The following is a 13,144-nucleotide window of genomic DNA, read 5'->3' as shown; positions in this document are numbered from 1 at the left end:
GTTACTCACTTCTTGTATCACAACAGACATAACACAATGTCCCATTCAGACTTGGCCACAGGTGCTGTGTCTCTGTCTTTTATATCTGAGACACACACTTGCATCAACAAAGCCTCATTTAACAATACTGCTTTGTAATTAAATATGACTTTTACATGTATCCCCACTCATAAAGACAGGCAACAAGGAGCCACAAAAATAAAACACAATGAGGGACATAAAGTGTTATTTTCAGTGGCTACACATTAACATTTTTGTAGCTGTGTGGATATTAAAACAAACGTACCACAACTGAAGTCATCTGGCGTGAATACTGAAAGAGAGACACGTTTTAATCATGCACATTACATCTACAGTGTGTGGCTTTCTTTGTGGCTGCACATTTAATGTGTGGCATAAGGTGCTGTTGGTTAACTGTCTGAAACAAGGGGGAACCCTGCAGAGATCTGTCACAGGAGCTACATCCAAAAGACTTCAGATCACTCTGCATGCGGATATCACCTAAAAGACAAATAATGCATAAATGAATATCAGTGAAAGAATTAAATTCATTGTCATTCAGATGTCCAGACTCTGTTGAATATTCAAGATAACACATGTTGCATTTGTCACCAAGGAAATAGGACTTTGATTGTTATTCAACAAAAGAAGGAAGGAGGTTCAGAACAGTGAAAGCTGTAGAATGGAATAGAACAGGTACAATTTTAGTGCACTATTCATATGTTTTAGGGGTTTTTGCAGTTGGACAAATTTTCTTGACACTGCCAAGAGATCCAAAGCAGCTGTTCTTCTCTTAACCACCACATATTGGGTTAAACAAAGCGCCCAGCCATCACTTGCAATCCCGCTTGAGGTGCCAGGAGTGCACGCCAAGTCTCTCCAACTGTCACTTCCTTATTTTAATATTAATGAGCAGTTTACGCTACATGAGCCCATGCCACCACCACTCAAAATGTAAACCACCTTCCAACAGGAGTTCTGTTAACTTGGAGATTTATATATACCTATATAAAGGTATATATTTATAGACTGCTTATTTTTTTCTCAACGCTCTGTTGCAGAGCGATATAGAGAGGAAGGTGACGTGGCGTTTTTGGACTCCATCTGCAGGCTACTCAAATTGGCCTTCACAGCCCATAAACTCTCATCCTGCCAGCAAGACACCCTCGAGCACCTTCCCTGTGGACAGACCATATAATGTTCTCTTATAGAAGAGAGTCTGTGGGAGAGAGGCTTTGAGCATTTTTTTTCATAGTTTACTAAGGAAGTGAAAAAGGCAAAAGACATTTGAATTTAGCTCGGGCAATAATTGCTTCCTTTCTGATATAGCAAAGGAAAATTGGCCTCACCCTCTTGTAGTAAAAGAAAGCCTCCATTAAACGTACCATAATGATCAAGTCATTATTGTGAATATGCCAGAAGAGAGTAGCTGTTAGCCAGTTTTGAAAATGTACTTTTAGAGCAACTGACGGCGGTGCACAGAAGCCTGCAAAAACCTATTCAGCTGTAATATTCAAAGCTAATATGGACCATTAAAGGTAAACATTGCCTTTGCACAATCTGTTTTTCTTCTACTCAACTTGAATGCTAGACAGAAATTTGAGGTAGAAATGCATGCTGGGAGCATCAGCTGCTTCCCAAGCTGAAACATGGAAATGTAGGGATGGAGTTTGATAGAGAATAGTAAATCATCTGCAAACTTCTTCCCCCTCTGGAGCCGAGTGAAGTCTGGTCCTGGGCCAACATCAAACAGCCTTGTTGTAGGCTGCAAGAAACCTTGGGATAAAACTCTGACAGTATCTCCTCAGGTAGAAGTGAGCAAAGAGGTTTGGAGTTCCTGTTTGATGATGAGAAAGAACTGCCTTACACAACAAATCCAAACCTTAAAAAAACATTCACAGTTTGAATTGGATAAAATCACACCAGAACCACTAAGGCAAGTCTGACTTTTCTCTGTTAGATATAGAACAACTCAAGGTACGGTCTAGCAAACAAAACTGGACTTAGGCAAGAGGTAGCTGTTCAATCATTGGTGGACTTAAAACTTCACTGCCCCGTTCGAACAATACGCTTTCAGATTCTTAATTTGAGGAAGTTTGCTTTGGTAGCCTTTGTAAAAATACAAAAATGTCTCAGTCATATCTAAAATCGACTCAATGTTTTAGTGCATTGACACAGCAATATGCGAGCAGCTTTGAACGCAACACCATGTTGAGTCTTTCTTATTGCGTTTGAATTCTCCTTGTTTTATTGTTCAGTGGTCAATCATTGTTTCATGTTGTGGGTTCTTTCTCAGTGGTTTATGTGCAGCTTCAGTTCCTTCATGTTTATGTTTTCCCTCCATAGTGATTGTGTTCCCTGCCCTTGCTATTTCCAAATGTGTCTGGTTATCTCACCCATGGTTAAATACCACAAGTGTATCTTGTGTCTGTATCAGTCCAGCGTTTATACACTACCAGTCAAAAGTTTGGACACACCTTCTCATTCAAGGATTTTTATATATTTTAATTACTTGAAACACTATAGATTCATACCAAAGACATCAAACCTATGAAAGAACACATATGGGATTATTTAATGAACAAAAAAGTGTTAAACAAACCAGAATGTTTTATATTTTAGATTCTGTAAAGTAGCCCCATTTTGCCTTGATGCAGCTTTGCACACTTGGTATTCTCTCAGTCTGCTTCATGAAGTGGTCTCCTGGAATGGTTTCTAATTAACATGAGCCTTGTCAAGAGTTCATTTGTAGAATGACTTGCCTTCTTAATGTGTTTGAGACCATCAGTTGTGTTATTCAGAGGTAGGTTTAGTACTCAATGAATAGCCTTATTTGACTACTGTTGAAATGCATATTATGGTAAAAACATTATTTCATAGTTTTGATGTCTTCAGTATTAATGTACAATTTTGAAAATAGTTAAAAAAAATAAAAAACATTGCATGAGAAGGTGTGTCCAAACTTTTGACTGGTAGTGTAAATGGATTTTCATTGCATCTTCTGTGTTCCTGTGTGGATTTCACCTGGTTTCACTATGTTTCTTGATTTTGAGTTAGATCCTTTGTCGGGCATTGATTCTCCGACTGCCTTTATGCCTTTTTTTGTTAGATAAGGTTCTTTTAAGTCTGCATTTGGGTTTTGTGTGGATTTTAGTGTGTGGCCTCTAATTTTTTCATTTTTGAGTCAGATCTTCTGTTGAACATTGAATAATGGACAGTAAAAATTTGCCTTCTTTAAGTTTTTGTTTAAGAATAAATATTGTGACGTCTGCATTTGGGTCCTGTGTGGATTTTTCAATAATGCTACAGTGTATTCTTTTCTTCAGAGATGGTAAGACACTGACTGCTGGACATTGTATATTGTTGATTTTTTTTTAAATAAATGATTGTGGAGTCTGCATTTGAGTCCTCGGTTCTGTGTTTTACTTGAATCATGACATCACTCCAGATACTTTGGCACATCTAAAGATTTTTAAGTAACTTCAGTAAAACATTTATGTCAGTTCTGTTTTTCAGTTTGACTCAGAGGTATTTTCCTGGTTTATGAGTCAGTTTGGACTGACAGGTAACAGGAAGTTGCAGCAGAAGACATAGCAGTTCCAAGATTTACAGCTTGGGGGAAATATCTTTTAATATCTGCACCATTTAGGGAACATCTTTATAATTGAGATGATTGAGAAAAATTGTACCCAGTCGTTGGCATAAGTCGGAAGCCAGTTTTCTGAACCACCTTGGCGCTGACATTATTGACTTTTGAAGATCGTGTACATCCTTTCCATTCTAGGAAATGTATTACATTCTGATGTTTTCAGCTTTCTTTTGTTCCCTACGATCTCTCAGTTAAATTGTTTCCCACTGCCCCTTTAATTAGGAATATTGGGATAATGATATACGTACATGTGGTTTTAGTATAAATGTACGATTATGTCCTTTTTGTGTTATTTATCTATGTTACATGGTGTCTGATATTAAACTGTCATACAGCACAAAATAAACATCTAAATAAAGACATGCAGTTGATGGGGTAATTTCAACCTACATCTTAGCAACTGCTTATATAGTTTGACATTCAAATAATATCTCATATGTACGAAATGGTGAAATGGTGAATTGAAAATAATCCATACACCATCACTCGCCCTGCTGCCTGTAACATCAGCTGGAGTTATACTGTGATAATCACACCCCTGCTCATCAACATGTAGCTGTAAGAAGCCGTGTATTATTTCCTCACTGCTTCATCACACACAACTATGATAGCTTATTATATAGAATGAAAGGCTTTTTACACATTACAGTGTTCTTGCTTGTTTGCTTGTGGCCTGTCAGCTGAATGAACTTTATTTTTCTCTTACACGTCTTTCTGCACAAGCTGTTTTCACCCTCTGCATTGCAGCTGATTGCCTAGGTGTTGACTGCTGTAGAAATCCATGGTAAGATGCTGGTACAAAACACAGTAAATGTTTTAAGTGAAAACCTGCAACGGTTGCATCATGTGCATTATAAAATGTATATTTAACAGTGAGTCTAAGCTTTTTGGAATGCTTTGGCCTCATTTCCATATGACTCATTCAACAGAGGGGTTAGCGATTTACACAAATGGTGTACCTAATCAAGTTCACCAAGTGAACAACGCAATGTTAAATAGGGAGAGCACTGTAGCACTCTGTAGCTTCTTGACGAACAGCGCTCCATGTTAAATGTTCAAGAGTGTTCTTTTATGTACACGGGAGAAAATTGCCTTTCATCCAATTCTATATTTATATTCATGAAAAGCCTCCATTCTAGTCATTATCAGGGTCAAAGACAGAGAACAGAAAGAGCAAGTCACTGAGGCATTTCATGGGCAACATCTCTATCAGGCTATTTCACCTGAAGCCAAATGGATAATTCAATATGATGGTGTGAAGATAAAGCTCTGATACTGGCAGTGTCTGTGATTTGCAATAAAAGAGACAGGGTCTGGAATAAACAATGGTTTTCTCTCATTCCGTCGTTACCCCATATGGTGTCTTCCTGTACAAATACGACACATGCAATGCCAAGCTCATTACAGATGGTAGAATATGCATGAGTGTCCCCACTGTGCTACCACTTCATTAGAGCATTACGGTGTGTTTTAATCACACACTCATTATTTGTTAGTCATTTTTTATGTTATTGGGACGGACAGTGCTATCGACCTTCCATTAGTCTCTTGATCCAGCTTTGGCACACTGCCTACACGTACAAGTGAAAATGTATCTGTGTCAATACAATCTTAATGTTTCAACTGAATTTAAATACACCTGATGGGACAGGTTTGTATATTTCTTTACAAGATAGGTGAGTTTAGATAGACAGCAGGGTCACTGGATTGCCTCACCAGTGTCCCAGGTTTGGACATCAAAAGCAATTTACTCAAAGGTCACATATTATGCAAAATCGACTTTTAAATGGTTCTCTACCTGAAATATGTGTCCCTGGAGGTTTCCCTCCAGAGGTTTGAAGTAACGCGGATCTGTGAGCAGCCAACATGTAAACTTTAGATCAACGTGCTGGACAGCCGAAGCCACATCCATTTCCTGAGCGGGTGTGGTCAGAGAGCTCATTCTCATTTAAAGGCACAGACACAGACAACAGCCTGTTCTGAGCAGGGTTGAAAAAGAGGGGTTTACAGGCATGCCAAAATCTGATTTCAAAGTGATTTTTGAGCAATAAACTTTAAAGACATGTTTTGGGGACCTCTTAGACCAATATATTTTGATGGAAAAAGAGCATGATATGTCACCTATAAGACTTTTTCTTTTGACAGTGAAATATATCACTCGTTGAGATTTTTGAAGTATTAATCTATGTCCCTTTCATAACCATCTAGACACTCCTCAGGAGTGCTTCAGCCTTGCCCACAACTACAGATATTAAAAATGTGACAGACAAAGGGACACCACATACAAAGAGATTCCATTCATGAACAACTATAGCCTCCACTCTGAAAACTGGGAATCTCTCACGGTCAGACGTGACTTAAGAGTAAACAAACATTGTAGTTGACGAGATGGTTGTCAAGCTAAATGTTGCTAGCTGCTTAGCTACCTTGTACATTGCAGTAGTTATTTCTGTTGAGCTCCTCACCTTGTAACTTTGATTGTGATATATTTACGAGACATGTCAGTCCTCCATTGCTGACGTCCATTTAGCTAAACACCTCGTGTTCACTATCTTTGTCATGGCTTCATTTCTTTTGCTCCTGTCTTTAGTTAGCTTGCTTCCTGACTGGCTGTTGTTTCATTCCATTTCCTCAGAGTGAGGAGGGCTGTTCTCGGGGTTCCCCCCACACAACGGGATATATGATAGTAAATATTGAACATGAGCTTCTTCAGAGCAGAACGGAGGGAAGTAAAACACTGTTAACATTCCTTACACTACATGAAAATCTGGCAGGATAATCTTAAGAATCATCAAAAATCTGTCTTTTGCTGACTTTTCTTCGAAGGGGGAATCAGGCCCGAAATCGTCCCATTTATCTTGTAGTGTGTACCTCATCTTAAGTTTGCAGAGAATCCTGACAATGTTTAGTCTTTCAAGGTTTAGGTTGGAGAAATACTGTGGTATCAGTAATAGTTGATAATAGAAATAAAGTCTAGAGTCAGATTTGAGTTTTCTGTGGAAATACACTTACGAATTTCAAGTAACATTGTAGTCAGTATGAAGGGATACTGTTTTGCAAGATGCGTTTTAAATTGTAGAACAAATTAAATGTCATTAGTAAACTTTCAGCCTATGTCAACATTAAGGGCTTGCCAAGTCATTTAACATTTCTTGATTTTGTTGAGAGAAATCATGGAGTTGTCTGCAAATTATTTGATCTCAAACATTTGCTCTTGTATCTGAACAGAATTTATTATCATTTGTCTGCAGCATTTCATTTTACAGCTTACTCTTGTTCCCTTTGCACTCTTGCAAACATTAAAAGAAAAAAATTGTTGCACCTGAATGAATTATGGTGTTCATAGCACGTTTTGCCCAGCTTTTGTTTTAACGCAGCTGAGAAAGAAGCATAGACTGTATAAATAATGGACATAGTATCCGTGACATCACCCATCTGTTTCTGAAGCGCTGTTTTGAAGCTAATCGTTGGCGGGAGCCATATTGGAAATGCTGAACTCAACCTAACTGCTGGTGTGAGGTAAATAGGCGGGCTTTGAGACTCCTCGCCAACAGCCACAGTGTTCCTGTCAATCAAGTCAGCTGTGCCTCTCGTAATGGGAAACTCATAATCTTAACCTCTTCACCCCCCGTACAGTGTGAGCCAAGAGAGAAATGAGCTATCCAGACTACACTTGTCTTTTATACCAGGCTGCAAACTCATTTATTTCTGCTGTAAAGATTGGCTTTTTTGAATTTGTGTGTCTGTGGTTTCCGGCACTTCCAGAGTTGGTCTTCGGCGGACACTCAATGAACCGCAGTTTTTAACACTTCCGCATTGGCTTCAATTCTTGCAGTCGGAGGTTGCTGCTTGGAAAGAAGTAAGAAATGTAGTTTGCATTAGTAGTACCTTGGCGTTGGATTAGCTACCAATAAACAGTTGCAAGGGTATTAAAACACAGAATTACATGTTGTATCTTCTCATGTCAATCTGTACATCTTGAGCAGGTGAAGATATCTCAATCTGTCACAGTAATGAAATGTCGGACTGTACCAATACACAGGAAAGTTGCAGTAAACAAGTAGAGAAAGATTTAACATTTAATGGGCGTCTATTATTGAGAACATAATACACCAATATCAATCATATAAGGCATCAAAACCTGGCTCCAGGATCCTTAAAATCTTTAAGATGATACATTCAAATCGAGCTCCCCATGCCATGGCTTGTAAACTTCTTGATACTTTTGCACCCAGTTGTTATCTACCTTCATTCCTCCTGAACACATTTTATTCAGCTGCATCCTTTACAGCTACATATCCTGTGCTTCCTGCAGGGGATTCAGTTTTCTGGGATTGTGACATTGCCTATAATAAGGTTCAGCGCACACTGGCCCTCCTATGCAGCCAATCCTCTCGTGCGGCTTCAGCTCCGGCTCAGATGGTTCTCTCACCCAGTGGGTCCACTGAGATGGGCATAGCAAGGGTCGGACATTCATTCACCCCCGAACGGGTCGATGATGCACGGCCACCGGGCTCCAGCACATCGCCCTGGAGTGTCAAGCGGAACATCACACACTGACGGCCCCTGTCAAGGTCATCAAAAAAGAGCACTGGTCTGGACGTGTGCCATTGGAGTGAGAAGAGCGTGGCGGGTGTGCATGAGCAACAGAGCGAGGCGGTCTGCACGATGGTGAAGACGCTGGAGGTCAGATTTAGGTTGTGCTTTCTCCATGCAGCACTTTACCTTCAGGACAGTACAGTTAAACATGTGGGAGCAAGTCTGAGAACATGAGTTCCTGACATCATTCAGGGCTTCTCCCTCACAACACAAGGAGCACTCTAAATAAATAGTTGATGCTTCTACATTAGGCTGCAGCACATTAACATTAAATCAAATGTAGGCTTTCCATCATAAAAAAGGGGAAAATGCCCTTTTTTTTCTTAAAAGCCACTCTAACATAATCAAGCACAGCCACACACAGCTGCCTTTGAATGGAGTAAATCTTTTCATTAAAACACATTTAGTAACTGCAATTTTCACAACAGCTCATTTCTTAAATCAGTCTGTATGGGTTGACCTATATCTAGAGATTGTTATCTACACACTGCATCACCAGTCCAGCTCATAAGCTGAACATGAAGCTAATATTTTAAAAAGCACACGCACAAAGTATCTCCCAGTGTGGAATCATGGACTTAGTCGCTTCTCTTCATCTATTATTATTTCATCCAGTATTATTCCCCTCTAACTAATGCTGCATTTTCTTTTTCTCCTACATCCTATAACCAACTGTAGCTCTTTCTTAACGTGTCTTTTGCACATCTCTCCATCACTCATTCTTCATCCCTTTTCCCCATTCCCACCCCATCTTTTTCCTTCCACCTCTCTGCTCCTGCTCCCGCCACCTCTGTCATGTCCTTTCACGTCCCTGTCTCTCCATCTTTCTGCCTCCCGTCCTTTCTCAGTCTCCCTCTCTCTCTTTTTTTTTTTTTACATAGTACCAATGCGCTCCTGCTGGCCCCGGTCTGTCCGAAGGGATTAATTGATAGTGAGAGATAATAAATCTTCCCATTAGGCGCGAGGCCCCTGCCCATTGCTCATTATGCGCCTGCTGCTTCTCAACGCCATGGCCTGGGGTTTCCCCTGTTTTTTTTAACACACACGTCTGCCATTCTGACACCAGCAAGGTCAATCTCACCCTATCACTGTCGATTGGCTACCTCACCTCATGACACATATTCGTTCATGCATGAACCCCATGCATGACCTCCATGTGAAGCACGTGTTTTTTTGTTTCCCTCTCCCTGCTTGTTTTGCACTACTCTTTGTTGTTTTACATGAGACATAAGCAGCCTTAGCATTCAGCAGCTCTTGCATGCAAGCTTGATCCTCTGTTGGAATTTATTGACCTTAAACACAAAATTCCTCATCCGACAAAGTGTACTTCTGCTTTTTCCCTACACAAACAATAATAAGAAAAGACAAGCTTATTGGTGAAGTATAATGTCACTGGATAAAACCTGCCTTAGGCAATTATGACAATTATGAGAGATTTTTAGACCTTCACCCATCAACCTTTATTTTTTGTCTTGGAACATAAATGTGCCACATGCATTGGCTAATAACTGACCTGTATCTCGCTATCTAGGCAGCTGCTTTCTCACCTGTCTTTCAATCATACTGTGAGCAACTCTTACCTTACTGCTTGTGATTTAAAAAGTGAACACTAGAAAAAAACTGTGTTATAAAGAGCAGTCAGGTTCAATATTTACCATTGTGAACATTTTCTGTGTAGTAATACAACCTGTACATCTCTTACAATTGATCGTCAGTAGCTTCTATAGAAATACTGTAACCACAGCATGGCTATCTGTTAATTGTAATATTTAAATGAGAGCCAAGTTCCTTGCCGGACAGAGCGCTACCGCAGGTCCTTCAACCCATCTGCGATCAGACTATTTAACAGCAGCACCACAATGTCCCATTAATCATCTGTTATCATATTTCTCTTCACCCCATGGCAGTTACTGTGTGACTTGGCACTATGTCTCTGTCTTCCCGGGTCCTTGTTTAAGTTTTTCACACCGACAAACTATTGTATCCATCCACATCTGAATCACAATGTGTTTCTCATACTGTGAATGTTTTTTAAATAACCTGGTGCAATTGTATCTCTCTATACATAAGATAGAAGTGTACATATCTGTTATATTTGCTATATTTTGCTCATATTTTATTCTATTTTATTTTACCTCTATCATTGCTATTATTATTGTTATTATATTTTTAACTATGTAAGTACATTGTTGTATTCCCCTGTCCCGTGTTGTAAGCTGCTGGAACAATAGAATTTCCCCCAATGCGGGACCAATAAAGTATATCTTATCTTATCTTAAGTTCCAGCTGCATGTGGTGTGGCCTGTGATATGTCATTAGGGTGCCAGCGGCATGTGCTGATCAGACTGGTATGCTTTTCATGCAGGTGCTGCTTAAAAGTGGAATGCCACAATCAGACCATCACACCAATACAGCCCATGTTCCACCCTCCATGATGCATAGGAAAATGAATATCAGTGGTCTTGTTTTATGACATTTACTGCAGTAATCGTATGTTGTTTTCTCTTCATTGACAAAGTAAGTGCATCCTAGACATATAATAAAGAAATGTAAATGTTCTCTCATCTGACTTTCAAGTATATTGCAAGTAGGGTTGTTTGATACCTCTTTGTTGTTAAACTTATCAGACATATCGATAGCTGAAATAATAAAATTCCACATAACATCCTTACATGCAACCTAAAATCTATGCCATATGTACAAATGCTAGTAAGGATAGCTAATGCTCCGCTGATAGCAACGGGTTAGCACTAACTCAAAGCAGAGATTGCTTTAGTGTACAGTGGGAACACTTCTGTCTTCTCTTGATAACTCTGAATGGCTACAGTAGCTAGGCTAGCTCTAACCCTGTTAGCAGACATAAGGCTACAGGAGGTTACTTTAGTGTACCATGGAATTGCTTCTGTCTGCTGTTGACAACTCTGACTACAGTGGCTAGGCTAGCTCTAACCTTGTTAGCTGACATAAGGTTAGCGACAAGTGTTTTGGTCACATTCGTAAGGATATAGCTATGAAATCATTCATCTGCCACCACAGAGCTACCAAACAACCATACTTGTAACACACATGAAAGACAGATAAGTGAAGCATATGCCTTTCTGTATTTACATTTACTTTACTTTATCGAAGTGCTACCTGGATAGAAACTAGTTAAACTTTACCTTAACATGTATTGTGTTGTTAGTTTGCCAATAAAAGCACCACACAATTCACTTTAGCATGCCAAACAAACATGCTAGCATGCTTACACAACACCAATTAATTAGTAGCCTGACAGGAGATATGAATAGTTTGTGTTTTTTTATTTAAAACTTCATATAACCCATACAGCAAACTGTACAATTGAATTATTCACAATGTGTTAAAAAGAAAATAATTTGATAGCTTTTCTATAACATTTTGTTGAATGTCCCCATGTTTTAGATGTCAGTTATTCTAATGTTCTCTTAACACATACAGTTACTAGGAAAACAAAATCTTTTTTTTTTTCTTTACAAAACCTTACAAAAACTATATCCATAGAAATTCTGCATGTCCACAAAGAAAACCCTGGTTGGCACCAACATATTTCTCGTATTGTTTGAAAGGTTTTCTGCCAAATGAAAGAAGCGGTGCAACTGAAAAGAAAAGGTATACATAAAAAAGGCATACCGTCGTGACTCAAATCAAAACTCATATCACACACTGCTAATGGAACACAGGTTATGTAGCTTACATTTTGCATTATTTTTCTCTCACATTTCTTACAATTTTGTGTAAAATTACATTATTATTCACATTGATGTATAAAAAAGATGTATATATTCAGTAACCAAAACTGACTGAATCAGCCAAATCAGAAACCCTGTTGTAATTCCAACTAATTTTGATTATAATGAAATTTTCAATTATTTCACATATTACAGAAGTGAAACACAAGCAGACTTGTTTTTTTGTTTCACCTGAATGGAAAGCTACAGTACACGTGAGGGTAACAGTAACATAGTATAGCCACATGTGGACTGTGGCTATGCTTTAAACAGGTCCTCATGGGGGTTTTTAACAGAAGTTCAGGTCCAGTTTTATAAGATAAACACCAACCCCTCTTTCTTTGAGGGGGTGTCCCCATGATTCCCAGGGAAGTTCAACGTTTCCACTTTCATGTTCACCTTGTAGAAATATATTTGCCATCATACTAGATGATTTACACACACTTTCCCATCAATATACCATAAAACAATGCATTTCTATTTAATAAATAAACAAGGTTTGGGGCTGTAGAGCAGGGCTAAAGTGAGGAAGTAGGTTAAAGTGACCTCTCTAATGAAATAAATAGTATCTATAACATATTAGACTGTGAACAGAATAAATTTATAACTGTATAAATTTAGCAAAATACATTTTCTCCTGCTGATCTTATCTACATACTCTACTTTGCAGAAGGGAATCCATAAACAATTATACAGTGAGTTTCAACCAAACCAATGCTAAATTTTACAGACTGGAGATTTCTTTGAACCTTACATAGTTCCGATTTTTTGTCTCAATGTTTCAACATCACAAACCTCACAGAGGTGTGTTTTTTCTTTTAAGCTCTCAGGTGACAGCAGCTCACATGCTCCATGAGTCTCCCTGTGGCATGACACTTGCCGAAGACGTACACTTACTCAAAGTCAACATGAACACACAATTTAAGTCTTCTGTCTTTTCACCACACTTTCTTTTTTGCATGTCCACACACCACAAGTAGGGTTTAAATCTGTCCACTTAACCTAATATGGGAGGGAATGCATCTTTTGAACGTTTTTTTGCACCCCTCATAACCTTGCAGAGTTTTTACAATGCTCATATTGCAAAACCATCCGTTTCCTGCAAAACAGCCATAAGAACGCATCTGAACAATGAAGTACTTGTGAC

This window comes from Notolabrus celidotus, chromosome 12, assembly GCF_009762535.1.
Source record: "Notolabrus celidotus isolate fNotCel1 chromosome 12, fNotCel1.pri, whole genome shotgun sequence".
Taxonomy (NCBI): domain Eukaryota; kingdom Metazoa; phylum Chordata; class Actinopteri; order Labriformes; family Labridae; genus Notolabrus; species Notolabrus celidotus.
Note: the sequence above shows the minus strand (reverse complement) of the source record.